A 13,219-nucleotide genomic window follows, 5' to 3' on the forward strand; every position below is an offset into this window, starting at 1 on the left:
CTTGGTTGTCATTGGCTGTCCCTTAAACCAACTAGGGGGCTCTGGGCGATAAAAATCTATTAGGCAATGAAGTTTCTACTTCGTCAATTAAAAAGGGAAAGCTGCAAATAATACTGGAAGTAAAATACAGCTGTGTGAATCTTGGCACAAGAGGGTGAAATTGTTCTTGCTGTTTTCCTTTTTCCTCGCGCATATAAATTCTTTGCCCGGGCAGTTTCATCTTGGGCCTTGGTTTTGACTAAATCTAAGAGCTCAAACAAAAACACAGCTGAAACCACTGCCCGGTGGCTCAACTCACAGCCTCAAATCATACATCTCGAACAAAGCCCAACAGATTTTGAGCAAAAGGGCTTGGTTGAGACTCGAGCTCATTTGGGAAAATTGGGGAGTTTGAGAAGTCAAGAAAAGAGGCACCCCCACAGCTGTCTTAGGAGATTTTATGAAGTGTGTTAGTTCCCTACGATATGGTGGCACCACGGTTAAGCACCCAGCGGCTATTTTAAAGGTTGGTGGCTTAATTCCACCAGTTACAGGAGACAGATGTGGCAGGGTGCTCCTATAAAAATGAGTCTTGGAAATGCAATTGGGCTGTACCACACTGCCTTGCAGAGCCACTATGAGTCAGAAGCAATTTGTACGTGTGTGTGTTCTTTTTAATACTACATGTAAGAAAATGTGAGGATGGTGCGGGACCAAGCAGTGCTTCCGTCTGTGGTACCCGGGCTCGCTGTGATTCAGACCTGGCTCAGCGGCACCTAACAAGACCAACCAACCTGCAAGAACGACACTACAGAATTCTCATGCACTTAACACAGACTGAGTCGAGGCTGGAGTGATAAAGCCTCCAGGGCAAGGCAAATTTGCTCGCAGAGTGAAAAGCGGGTTGGTGCTCCATGACTTAGTTTGAATTTGATTTTTTTCCTATTCGGTTCTGAAGGCACAGAGGGTCAGTAATGGTCTGAGTTTGATAGGCCTAAAGCCCTGTGTGGAGTTGAGGTCTGTGATGGTGTCCCTTTGATACTGCTCACCGAAGGCATCCTCATCAACACTGTGATCCAAGAGTCTCTGAAAAGACACTCTGTCTTCAAATATGTTCATCTTAAAGAAACAGAGAACCTGCCGAGATACAATAATTCAGACTTAACTGTTTTCAGAGATAGTAAATTCCTTCTGAAACTTTCAAAAGAGAATATCAATGTTCCTGGGAATAAATTTCTCTAAGGAGCCTTGGTGGTGTCGAGGATATGCCTGGGCTGCTAACCTCAGGGTCAGCAGTTTGAAACCACCAGCAAATCCATGGGAGAAAGAGGAGGCTTTCTATTCCACAAGGCTGTCCCCTCCTACTGAGAGTTACAAAAACAACAATAACAAAAGAAAAACACCTCACTGCCACCAAGTCAATACGGACTCGTAATGACCCTGTAGGACAGGACAAGTTGGATTGTCTCTGCGAGTTTAGGGGCTGTAAATCTTCACGGAGTAGTAAGTGCCGTCTCTCTCACCCGGAGAAAGTGGCTGCTGGTTTCGAGGTGCTGATCTCGCAGTTAGCAGCCCAATGGGTACATAACCCTCTGCGGTCAAGTCTCTGAAACCCACAAGGACAGTTCAACCTGGCCCTGTGGGGCCACTCAGAGCTGGAACTGACTCCAGGGTCCTGGTGCACCTCATAAGAGAGCGCTCATAGGTTTTCTGTTGCTACTCCACTACTGAACCAAATTACAATTTTTCTTTTTTTATTTGGAGCCTGCCAGTCTTTGGAAGCTTCCTGAGAATTTTAATTTATTTTTCTCAAAATGCTTCTAAAAAAAATTAAAGCTGAAAAAAATATAGGTTGCAGATTTAAGGGAGTACCTGGGAACCCTGGTGCCGCAACGGCCAAGTACTCAGCTGCTAAGAAAAGGGCTGGCAGTTCCGACCTGTCCGAGCTCTGTGGGAGAAGGGCGTGAGGAAGGGATCCAGGTCCACAAAACGACAGCCACAAACCCCCTGTGAATAGTTCAACTCTGTCACAGGGGGTCCTTGTGAGCTCACATAGGCTTAAGGGCATTTGACAACAAAAGCCTAGTTTACGGACATGGTAGAAAACCCCGATTCATAGGCAGAGAAGTGAAATGTATCGGAATGATGATCCAAAGCATAGTTGATAATGGTATACAAATAACTTTACAGTGCACGTTTCACACCAGAAATATTTCAGAAATTTCAGGGTTCTCATCACACAAAAGGGAAATTAAGGTTACAAGATTCGTTGTGGTGCAGATACCATGTGCGTGTAGCTGCCATCCACCGTTCCCCTCTGTTCTACTCCCTGGGGCCCTAGTGTCTGAGTAAAGAACACCAGATCCAACCTTACAGCGGCGCCAACAGTTAGAAGCTGATGAAAAAAAAGTGTAACAGTAATATTCTAAAATTAGAAAACTAACAAGAAGCCCTGATTATTCAATTTCAACCCCCCCAAAAGAAATAAAGAATATTGATATTAGAAGAGCCATGGGCCCATAATTTAAAATCAGAAGTTGGACAAGAAGCTTTACAAATTCAGTTTTGACTCAAATGGTGAGTGCTTGTTTTAGGAGATGCACGATTTGATATTCCTTTCATTTGGAAGGATAATTTCACTAAGGATAAAATTCTGGTGTGGCTATTTTTATCATTTGAAGCTCGTTCAATGTTAATTTATCATCTTTTGTCATTTGGGGTGAGAACTTTTGGCCCATGTCATTGATATTTCTTTAGCGATAATGTGTCTTTCCTCATGGCCTCTAAGTCTTTCTCTCTTTGGCCTTCATGAGCTTCCCTCTGACATACCGTGAGATGATCTTTCCCCCGTTCCTGTTCTTGTCCCCCTCCCTTTGAATCTGTGTTATCTTTCTGTTTGTTTGTTTCTTTTGTTTTGATTATGTGTCCTTTCTCTCTCCCTTCTGCTTGCCAGAAAACCACCACACTTAGTGCCATCCGGGTGATTTAGAAACACAGTGACCCTCAGGGCAGAGCACACTGCCCTTGTGGGTGTCCCAGGTTGTACATCTTACGGGAGCAGAACATCTATGTTTCTCCAGAGGAACTGCCTGTAGGTTTGAACGGCTTCTCTTCTTCCATCTGTCCCACCCTCCCCTAAGTTAGTGAACTGCGAACTTAGATCTCGGTTACCTCCGAGAACTCCACTGCACCCGCTGACGTGCCGATTTGCACTTGTAGACTGAAAACTGCTGCATCTACAACCAGTGTGTCCCCAGCTTGCAAGCCTCTGGGGATTCAGTTTGCTCATGTGCTTACTCTCATCAGCATTTTGAAACGGCTCACCCAGATGTCACCCTGCCCTGGTTTTCTCATTCTGGTGTCACATTCTGGGGCTCAGCTTTGCTTAATTATTTGATTCTTTCACACCCTCACCTACTTTAGACCCAATCTTGTCTTTCCTAATCATATCTGCCTACCTGTCATCTATAAACTATTACAGATAGTCCTTGACCTATGCCAGAGATCTGTTCTGATAACTACTTCTTAACAGGTGAGTTCTGACAAGAGTTGATTACCTTTCCTTTTTATTTTAGTTTTCTTTTTTTGTTGTTTTAAACTCTTTTTTTTTTAATTTTATTAGGGGCTCATACAACTGTTATCACAATCCATACACACATCAATTGTGTAAAGCGCATTTGTACATCATTCTCAAAACATTTTCTCTCCACTTAAACCCCTGGCATTAGGTCCTCATTTTTCCCTTCCCTCCCTGCTCCCCACTCCCTCATGAGCCCTTGATAATTTATAAATTGTTATTTTGTCATATCTTGCCCTGTCTGACGTCTCCCTTCACCCACTTTTCGGTTGTCTGTCCCCCAGGGAGGAGGTCACATATAGTTCCTTGTAATCGGTTCCCTCTTTCCTACCCACTCTCCCTCTACCCTCCCTGTTTTGCCACTCACACCACTGGTCTTGTAGGGCTCATCCTCCCTGGATTCCCTGTATTTCCAGTTCCTATCTGTACCAGTGTACATCCTCTGGTATAGCCAGACTTGCAAGGTAGAATTCGAGTCATGATAGTGGGAGTGTGGAGGAAACATTTAGGAACTAGAGGAAAGCGGGTAAAAAAGCAAATGTAGTGAAGAAAGCTGATGGTGCCCAGCTATCAAAAGATATAGCGTCTGGGGTCTTAAAAGCTTGAAGATAAACAAGCGGCCATCTAGCTCAGAAGCTACAAAGCCCACATGGTACAACATATCAGCCTGTGTGATCACGAGTTGTTGAACGGATCACTGAAGACAAATGGGTACATAAGCAAATGTGGCAAAGAAAGCTGATGGTGTCCGGCTATCAAAAAGTATAGCATCTGGGGTCTTAAAGGCTTGAAGGTAATCAAGCAGCCATCAAGCTCAGAAGCAACAAAGCCCACATGGAAGAAGCACACCAGCCTATGCAACCACGAGGTGTCGAAGGGATCAGGTATAAGGCATCATCAGAACAAAAAAATCTTACCATAGTGAATGATGGGGGGAGTACAGAGTCGAGACCCAAAGCCCATGAGTAGGCCACTGGAGATCCCCTTGCAGAGGGGTCTCATGGAGGAGACAAGCCAGTCAGGGTGCAATGTAACAACGAGGAAAAATACATAGATTCTTAATGAATGCTTCCTGACATTTATAAAAACATAAAGCATTAATCATGTATTGATGATTTTTAAATGATAACATTGGTGACAGTTGAAAGGTACTAAAGGACAGTGTGTCTAGGAAAAATGTTAGCCATGCAGATGGACATTTCGACTTCTCACCCCCGATCATGGCTGTTGTCGTTGTTGGGTGCCATTGAGCCCATTCTGAGCCCTAGGGCCCTTACTTATGCAAGAACGGAACGAGAGATTGCCTGGTCCCACGCCATCCTCACAATCATTCCCGTGTTTGAACCCATGGATGCGGTCACGGTGCCAACCCAACTTGTTGAGGCCCTTTGTTGCTGCCCCTCTGCTATACAATGTCCTTCTCCAGGGATTGGTCTGTCCCGAACACATGTCTGAAACATGTAAGATGAAGTCTCACCACCCTTTTCTCTAAGGAGCTCGACTTCTTCTGAGACAGCTTAGCTTGCCCTTTGGGCAGCAGTCCGCTTACAGTTCAAGGTAATTCAGGAAAGTAGTCCAATCTCGTTCTTGACTGTGAATAATGAAGGACCTTGGGTGATGAAGCGATTACTCTTTGGACTATAACAACAGTTCAATGGTTCAAAATCACTAGCTGCTCTGTGGGAGAAAGGCGAGGCTGTCTGCGGCCATAACAGGCTCAATTGGCAGTGAGTGGGTTGAACAATCACTGTTTGAAGGTGTCCCTCACCTCTGTCCCGGCAGTCACTGCCTGAGTGGGTTCCGTCAGCATAGATTGGATTGCTTGTTATAAGATGATGGCAATGCTTTCCAATTACTAATAAAATATTTGTCAATTATGGAAAGTCTTATAATTCAACATGCAGAATGCCAGGCAATCAAGAATCCTTGAAACAATTTTCACGTAGGTTTGCTAATGTGACATAAATAAGTGATTTATTATGTGAATTAAACATACACAAGTGGAAATTTGGGGGACACCTGGGGAGCTGGCCAGCTAGAATAAAATTACTCCATATTCACAACTGTCCTACATTTTAGAATTTCTTTTCACTTGACTTTACAACCATTTCCCAAACTTGACTCCAATATGTCCAAGTGAGAGCATACAGGAAGTGAGTGACAATCTCAAGTACACCTATAAAAATGCTAATAGATATTTTCATAGCTTACAGCTCTATCTTTGTATATCTACAAACAAAAATAAATCCAGTTGTGGTCGACAAAGAGAACTTGAAAAGGAAACTTCCAGAGTTCATTCCTGGACCTTCAACTTGGTGGTGATAAGAAGAATGGAAGCATCCATTATTTCCTAGTCTACGGGGATGTTCTGAGTCAGGGTCGACTTGATCGCAGTGGGTTTGGCTCTAGATTTATTTTCCTGTGGACACTTGGCAGTCAACAGATAAATCATAATTTTTAAGGAAAATGGCACAAGGAGAGAAAGTCAAGCAAATAGGATTTATCACACTGTTCCTTCAGACCTGACAGTGCAATCAGGAGTCCTATTGGCACTGTGGTATAAGCATGAGCCTGCAAATCACAAGGCCCGTGGTTTGAATCCACTAGCTGCTCTTCAGGCGAGAGATGAGGCTGTCTGTTCATGAAACCCTGCTTGGAAACCATTATGCATTGAAATGTATGGCCGTGAGTTTGGCTTGGGATTTTAAAATCTGTTTGTATGGTCCTGTTAGTTTTGTGAGTGGCTAACTTCTCCAGCAACAAGTTTGAACCCTGGAGGTGTAGTAGTTATGTGTTGGGCTGCTAACCACAAGGTCAGCAGTTCAAAACCACCAGCCACTATGCAGAAGAAATCTGAGAATTTCTAACCTGTAGAGTTACAGTCTTGTGGAAGCCCATAAGAGCAGTTCCACCATGTCCTTTAGAGTCACCATGAGTTGATGGCGGTGTGACAACTTCTCAAGTGCCCACGTACATGAAGAAACACAAAAAAACAACCCAACACACTCACATTTTACTGTGCCTGAGGTCCTGAAGTCCCTGTGCTTTACATAACTCTTGCATTTGCTCTTTATGACCTTCAGAATTTTGCTGTACTATATCCAGTGTCGATTTCTTTGGCCTTTATTATTTTAGTTCCATGGCTATCTTTTATATTTGTTTCTTTTTATAGCCACTTTTTGTTTAATTTTTGCCTAATTTTGTTTCTACATTCCTTGATTCCTTAAAAATGGACATGCTTTCTACTTTTATCCCTTCATGAGTCCTAAAAATACTATTAGAGGCATTTCAAAATTACCATTGCATTTTTGCATCTTCTTTAGAGAATTCATCTTCCATTTGCTTGAGGCAATCATTCTTAAGTGTTTCTTTCCCTCCCTCTTATGTTTTGAAGTTTTCATAAGTGAGAGTCTCCCACACACACATTAACGTGTTTTTCTCCATTAAATAACCATGGTGGTAGGGTTAGCAAGAAAGCAGATGCAGCTAGAGACTTCTCAGCATGCTTTCATAGGTGAGAGTCCTGCTTCCGATTACAGGCAATGAGCCTGCCTTCTGGTCCCTGCCCCCATGGAGTTCATCTACTTACCCAGGGATGAGAGCTCTCAGCTGTTTCTCCCTGTTTCTAGATCTCACCTCTTACAGATACACGGCCTCTCCCCTGCTTATTGCACTTTTCTGTTCTTACAAAGATATTGGACTCATTTTAGATTCATCTCTTTATGTATTTTATCTGTCTTTGCTATTATTTTTTTATAAGAAAAGTCTTCGAAGTATTAATTTACAACACTGTTATTACTGGAAGACCTGTAATTTCCTCTACACTGATTTTTTCCCTCATCTTACTGAAATAGCTGTTTAAAATAAAAATAAAGGCTCAAGTGACCCAACATTACTCAAACTCAGCAAAAGTCTTTTGGTTTTATTTTAAGTAATTGGGTTTCTCTTGACTGAAGAGTTCTATATGTGGGCCAACACTCTGGGGCAATCTCAATTCTGTATGAACCATTCATTTCCAGGACTTTAGTTATTGTTTGAAGCTGATTTCAATGGATATGTTTCACTTATTTTAGAATTTTCTTGTGATATATTGTCCTTAGAGCAATACATAAAATTCAAATAGTCTTTTTTCCCTTTAAGTTTTTCTTTTAGGCAATATATTAAAAAAAATTTCATTGCTTGTAACATTACCTTGGATAGAGTGCAGCCATTTAAGGAAATTTAAGCTACAATCTTTATAAATTAAACATTTATTTGTTTGAGGTATTTATTGAGTACCTATTAAGAGCAAACAACTGTGCAACTGTTATAATTTGTGATACAGAGAACCAGCAAGCACATGGTTTGTTTTTATGAAACATAGCGATTGAGATATATTTATTGGACAAAATGTTATTATTTGTCAACTATGCTATTGGGTTAAGAACTCTGAAAAATAAAAATATAAAGGTGAGTTTCCATTTCTTTAAGGCTAGCTGGGAAGATTAAATATTAATGCTTGTATTAGAGGATGTAATGATGATGAGTACGAAAAGGCAATTAAAGTGAAAGTAATGTAGGTATTCAGAGGTGTTAGAGTTGACTTCCAGCTGGAGTTGAGGAAGGTGTGACCTGGGAAATGTTTCCTCAAAGAGCTGCTAAGTGAACAGAATAGAGGGATGATATTGGGGAGAGGAAGCAACTACAAAATATGAACTCAACAGGAACAATCAATACTCTCTTTTATGCCTTGTTCTTTTTTCACATCCAATCACTACACAAAAATAATGAGTTCTCATTGTCTTTAGACTTAGTTTGAAATCATTTAATTCCTTCTTACCTTTCTTTGCATAAGGTTTCAACACTATCACTTGGACTTCAAAATAGCCTCACCTAACATTTAAAAAAATTATATTTTTATTCATTAAAAAAATTTCAGTATCTTTTTGCTAATAATAATGACTGATATCTTTCTAATCACACAAGTTGATTAACAGAAATAATACATATTCAGCCAGGTTTTTTTATTGCTTAGTATTTTTTTACTTCCTTATTTGTGGGCATTTTATAAAAAGAAGTTTTGATTTACCAAAAAAATTGAACCATAGGATTGTGTTCCCATGTAGTCTATCCTAATAATTCCTCTTATTATTAGCATCTTAATTATAGTAAATGTGTTACATTTATTATAATTAATGAGCTAACATTGATACTATATTATTGAATAGAGTCTACAGTTTGATCTGTGTTTAGTTTTCACCTAATATCCTTCTTTAGAGTACACATGAAGCATAATGTAGAATCTTCTTCTAATGGAATTTATCTGGTGTTTTCTTATGCTTAGGCTGGTATTATGGATTTGGGGAAGGGAGATCACTGAGGTCAAGTGCTCTTTAGACCATGTCACATTCAAGGTGCATGCTGTCAAAGAATGCTGATCTGGACCACTTGTCTGAGGTAGTGCTGGCCAGGTTTTCACTCCAAAGCCACTCACTTGTCTGCCATCTTTCCTTCCCACGCACGTCAGAAAGGAGTCATTATGCACAGCCTACATTGAAAGAGTAGGGAGTTATTCTACTGAAGTTTTGAGGGACGGAGGTTGGAGCTTATTTCTGAAAATACATTTATTAACAAGATGGGGTAACACAACTCTTCTTCATAGGAGTGATCTATTGAATTGTATATGTGAAAATGGTAGTGTAAGCATGATGTTTGCCCTTTCATGTTGTACTTTTGAGGGGGGGAAACCCCATGAAATTCAGAAAAGGTAAGTGCCTTGGCTGGGTCAGATCAAACAAGTGGAAGAACCACATTAGAAGTTATATATGCACTCTTCTGCTTTTTCTGAAACTAGGATTTCAATGCTCACCCGACCACGGTGCTCTGCCTCTTTTCTCTCTTCTACTTCTACATCTGCTGCCTATTGCTTAGTGTTTGTCCTTTTTAGTCTATTACAATTCAGAAATGTTTCTTCATCCTCTGATCATAGTATTCTCTGCTTTTTCCATCTTAGATTGTATCCTTATATGCAGTTAACTTTTTGTCACAGTTTTCCCAAAATCTGGTGAAACTTCATTGCAACCTTAAGGCAATCAGACAATTGGAGTCGGCAGTTTATGTGCATATCCACGTGGATCTTGAATTTATCCTGTTCCTTTCTTGAACTTAAATAAAGAACCTTCTAGTTAGTCAATACTTGGAAAATTTTAGGACATCTCTATATTTGTTTCCATCTTCAATGGTGACGGTGTTCTTCAACATGTACACCCAGGTGACATTTGTATTTTTCCCCAAACCAGGATCAAATAGCCCACGAATCAGGGGAATCTATTGTTGTTATTGTTAGGTGCCATCCGGACAGTTCTGACTCACAGTGACCCTATATACAATAGAAAGCAGCACCCCCTGGTCCTGTGCCATTCTCACACTCATTGTCAGTTCCATGCTGTCATTCCGGCTACTATGTCAGTCCATCTTGTCGAGGGCCTTTCTCTTGTTGCTGGTCCTCCTGTTTTCCAAGCATGATGTCCTTTTCCACGGACTGATGTCTTCTGATAGCATTTCCAACGTTTGTGAGAAGTCTTAGCATCCTTGCTTCTAAGGATCACCAGAATAGATTCACAGCTTCTTTTAGGAAATAAAAAATTTGTTTTTGATTATTGAGAATCAGTTATCAATCCTCTCATGTGTATACTGATTTTTTTCTGGTTTAATGATGAACCTAAATGATATTTGCAGACATGGATGTATTTCATGAGGAATCAGTTTTTGTAAAGCTTTCTGGGTGGACCATTGGCATCTTTGGACCCTGAAGAAAACATGAACCCATTGTAAATTGCATTTATTGGTTGTATGCAGAATAAATGGATATAAAATCTGAAGATATATTTTCAATCTTCTTAAATTTTAACCTGCCTGATAGAATTCAGAGAGAAGACTATGTATGTATTTCTTTGTTCTCCCAGTGTGTACACTCCGTGAGCTTGTGGAGTGAGTTTATTTATGTGCAGTATTTTTGAGACAAAACATATTTAATTTCCCCAAATTAGTAACAGTCTATTGAGGGAAGCAGAGATGGACTTAAATCAGTGGATTTGAAGAAATCCATTACCTATTCTTGGCTTGCCTTTCACTTTTATCTCATTCATTTTGACTTGAAAGCTATTTAATTTTTACTCTTCAACTTCAAGATCAGAAATTAATACCGACCTATATCAACCCTTGTGTTCATGAAGTAAATCACTGCTTCATGTCACTACACCTCAGAATCAATGCAAACTCTTTCCATTGAATTAAGGAAGTAGTGATGTCCACACAATTGCCTTAGGAAGACAGTTTTAAACATGTATTGTAGTCAGAGTAGGAAAAGTGCCAAGCCGAATGATTGGACTCCATTTTGTTCCAAAAACAATAACTTATAAGTCTGTGATGATTTTTATCAAGTCCTAAGGCCAAAAAAATTAGGAAACTTGATTGACATTTAAACATTCAATGGATCACAATTTAAGTATTGTGTTCCAATATTGTGTTACAATAAGTCATGTTAAACATTAATTAAAAGGTGATGACAAGAGGTTGATAGGTAAGTAGGCTGGATAGAAGGGTTCAGTACATTTAAGCCTTATCTGAATATGACCCACACACTTCCAATGCTTCCATCACAGTTATGTGCTTGCTTTCCTTCTCGGTAGTTTGTTGTCTAACCTTCACAGACAAGGGAGGTACAATTCATTGGAAATTATCCTAATTCCTTCACAATCTAGTAGCCAAGGTAACAGATGAGAATATACAATAACTCCAGACACTAGTCATTGCTTGGCTATTTTAATCTATTACTAGGTGAAATTACAAATTTAGTCACAGTTGAATTTCTAAACAAAACTCTGTTTTCTTCCTTTCTCTGTGTGCATGTGTATATATGTATTAATATATTGATGTATATATTCACATGGAGTTACTATAAAGGTCAAACATGCTCATTTAAAAAAATAATTCAGAGACAGCTGAAATGAAATGTATTATCCAGAATCCCACAGATAATTATGTTCAACATTTTGGTATATGTCTACATCTATATATAGCTTTCACTCATCTTTATATAGATGATCTTTAGAAAGTAAGAATGCCACACTCATAGTGGAAAAATATTTTTCACTTGTATAGTATATTTTTTCACAATTAATGATCTCTTGCTATTGAATGAAATAAATTTTCTTGTTTTAAAACTTTTAATTGTAAATTAGATGGGAGTTTACGTATCAGATCATCATTTTTTGTATTCACAGCTTATCAGACCTCCCCATGGATTGCCCTGTGCCCCACTCCACCCCCACCCCCACCTTTTCTCTCCCCATTTCCCTCTTGTAAGGCATTATCTTCCCTTCACCCAAGCCAAATCCCCCATTACTTCACCTTCTATCCCTTCCCCTCCCAAATCTGGAACTATTAATCTGTTGTTTTGGTATGAAAACCTTTTCTTGATTATTTTGAGGGATGCATATATCAATGATCTTATACAATATTCATCCTTTTATGATGGACTAACTTAACTTATCACAATGTCCTCAAAATGCATTCATGTCATAGGTGTTTCATAGTTCCATTATTATTCTTTAATGTTGCATCATATTCTATTGTTTGAGTGCACGAAAGTTTATTCATTTTCCCACCAATGGGCATTGAGGTTGTTTGCATCTTCTTGGTATTACAAACAGTACTGTGACGACCATGGGTGTATGTATATTTGTTCATGCTATGGTCTTTGTTTCTGTACAGTATATGCCTTATAGAGTGTTTGCTTGGTCATATGGTAATTCTATTTCCAATTGCTTGAGGAAGTGCCGTAGCACTTTCCACAGTTTGTACTGTTTTACAGTCTCATCAGCATTGTGTGAACTCCCCATTCACATCTTGAATCATGGACTCAGTCTCTTAGCTCTGCACTGGACGCAGGAAGGAGGAAAACAGTAGCTACTGAGTTGACTCTGGCTTAGGAGGATCCCAACTCATGACAACCCCATATAGTTCGGGCGAGATTAGTTTTTGAAGACCTCGATGGGGGAGTTCTTAAAGTATAAGCTACCAGGGTGAAATTTCTTGGGAGGCACCAAAATCATTGTCATTGAGTGCCTTCCAACTCATTGAAAGTCAACAGGACGGAGTGGAACTCTCCCTGTGGGTTTTTGGGGCTATAAATCTTTACGAGAACAGAAAGTTTCTTCTTTCTCACATGACCCAACATGTAACCTGCCACACCATTAGTACTCAGAACATCAACCTTCGGACAGCACCAAAGCCCATTATTGGTTATACCACATGGGGGAAAACCAGGAAAGGTTTACCTGGTTACAAAGTGACAAGCCAGAACCTCGCCTGTGGGTCAGTTTGGTGAGGAGGAAAGAGGGGAGCCCAGCCTCCTTGGAACATCGCCCCTCCTCTCAGCCTCAGCTACCCTTTGTCCACAGATGGTGTAGACGTTGTCCTAGCAAGTCTGGCTAGACCAGACTAGTACAGATAGGAACTGGAAATACAGGGAATCCAGGGAGGATGAGCCCTACAGGACCAGTGGTGTGAGTGGCGAAACAGGGAGGGTAAAGGGAGAGTGGGTAGGAAAGAGGGAACCCATTACAAGGAACTATATGTGACCTCCTCCCTGGGGGATGGACAACAGAAAAGTGGGTGAAG

The 13,219-nt window shown here is 40.3% G+C and overlaps 1 protein-coding gene across 1 annotated transcript in view; it reads left to right on the forward strand.

Moving 5' to 3' along the window:
• The window catches only part of PPP1R1C (protein phosphatase 1 regulatory inhibitor subunit 1C), a 147,289-nt gene that overhangs the window by 47,904 nt on the left and 86,166 nt on the right, over positions 1-13,219 (forward strand). The gene's annotated exons all lie outside the window — the stretch shown is intronic.

Source organism: Echinops telfairi, unplaced genomic scaffold (assembly GCF_000313985.2).
Source record: "Echinops telfairi isolate 266 unplaced genomic scaffold, ASM31398v2 ScPeMD7_3;HRSCAF=10, whole genome shotgun sequence".
Classification (NCBI taxonomy): domain Eukaryota; kingdom Metazoa; phylum Chordata; class Mammalia; order Afrosoricida; family Tenrecidae; genus Echinops; species Echinops telfairi.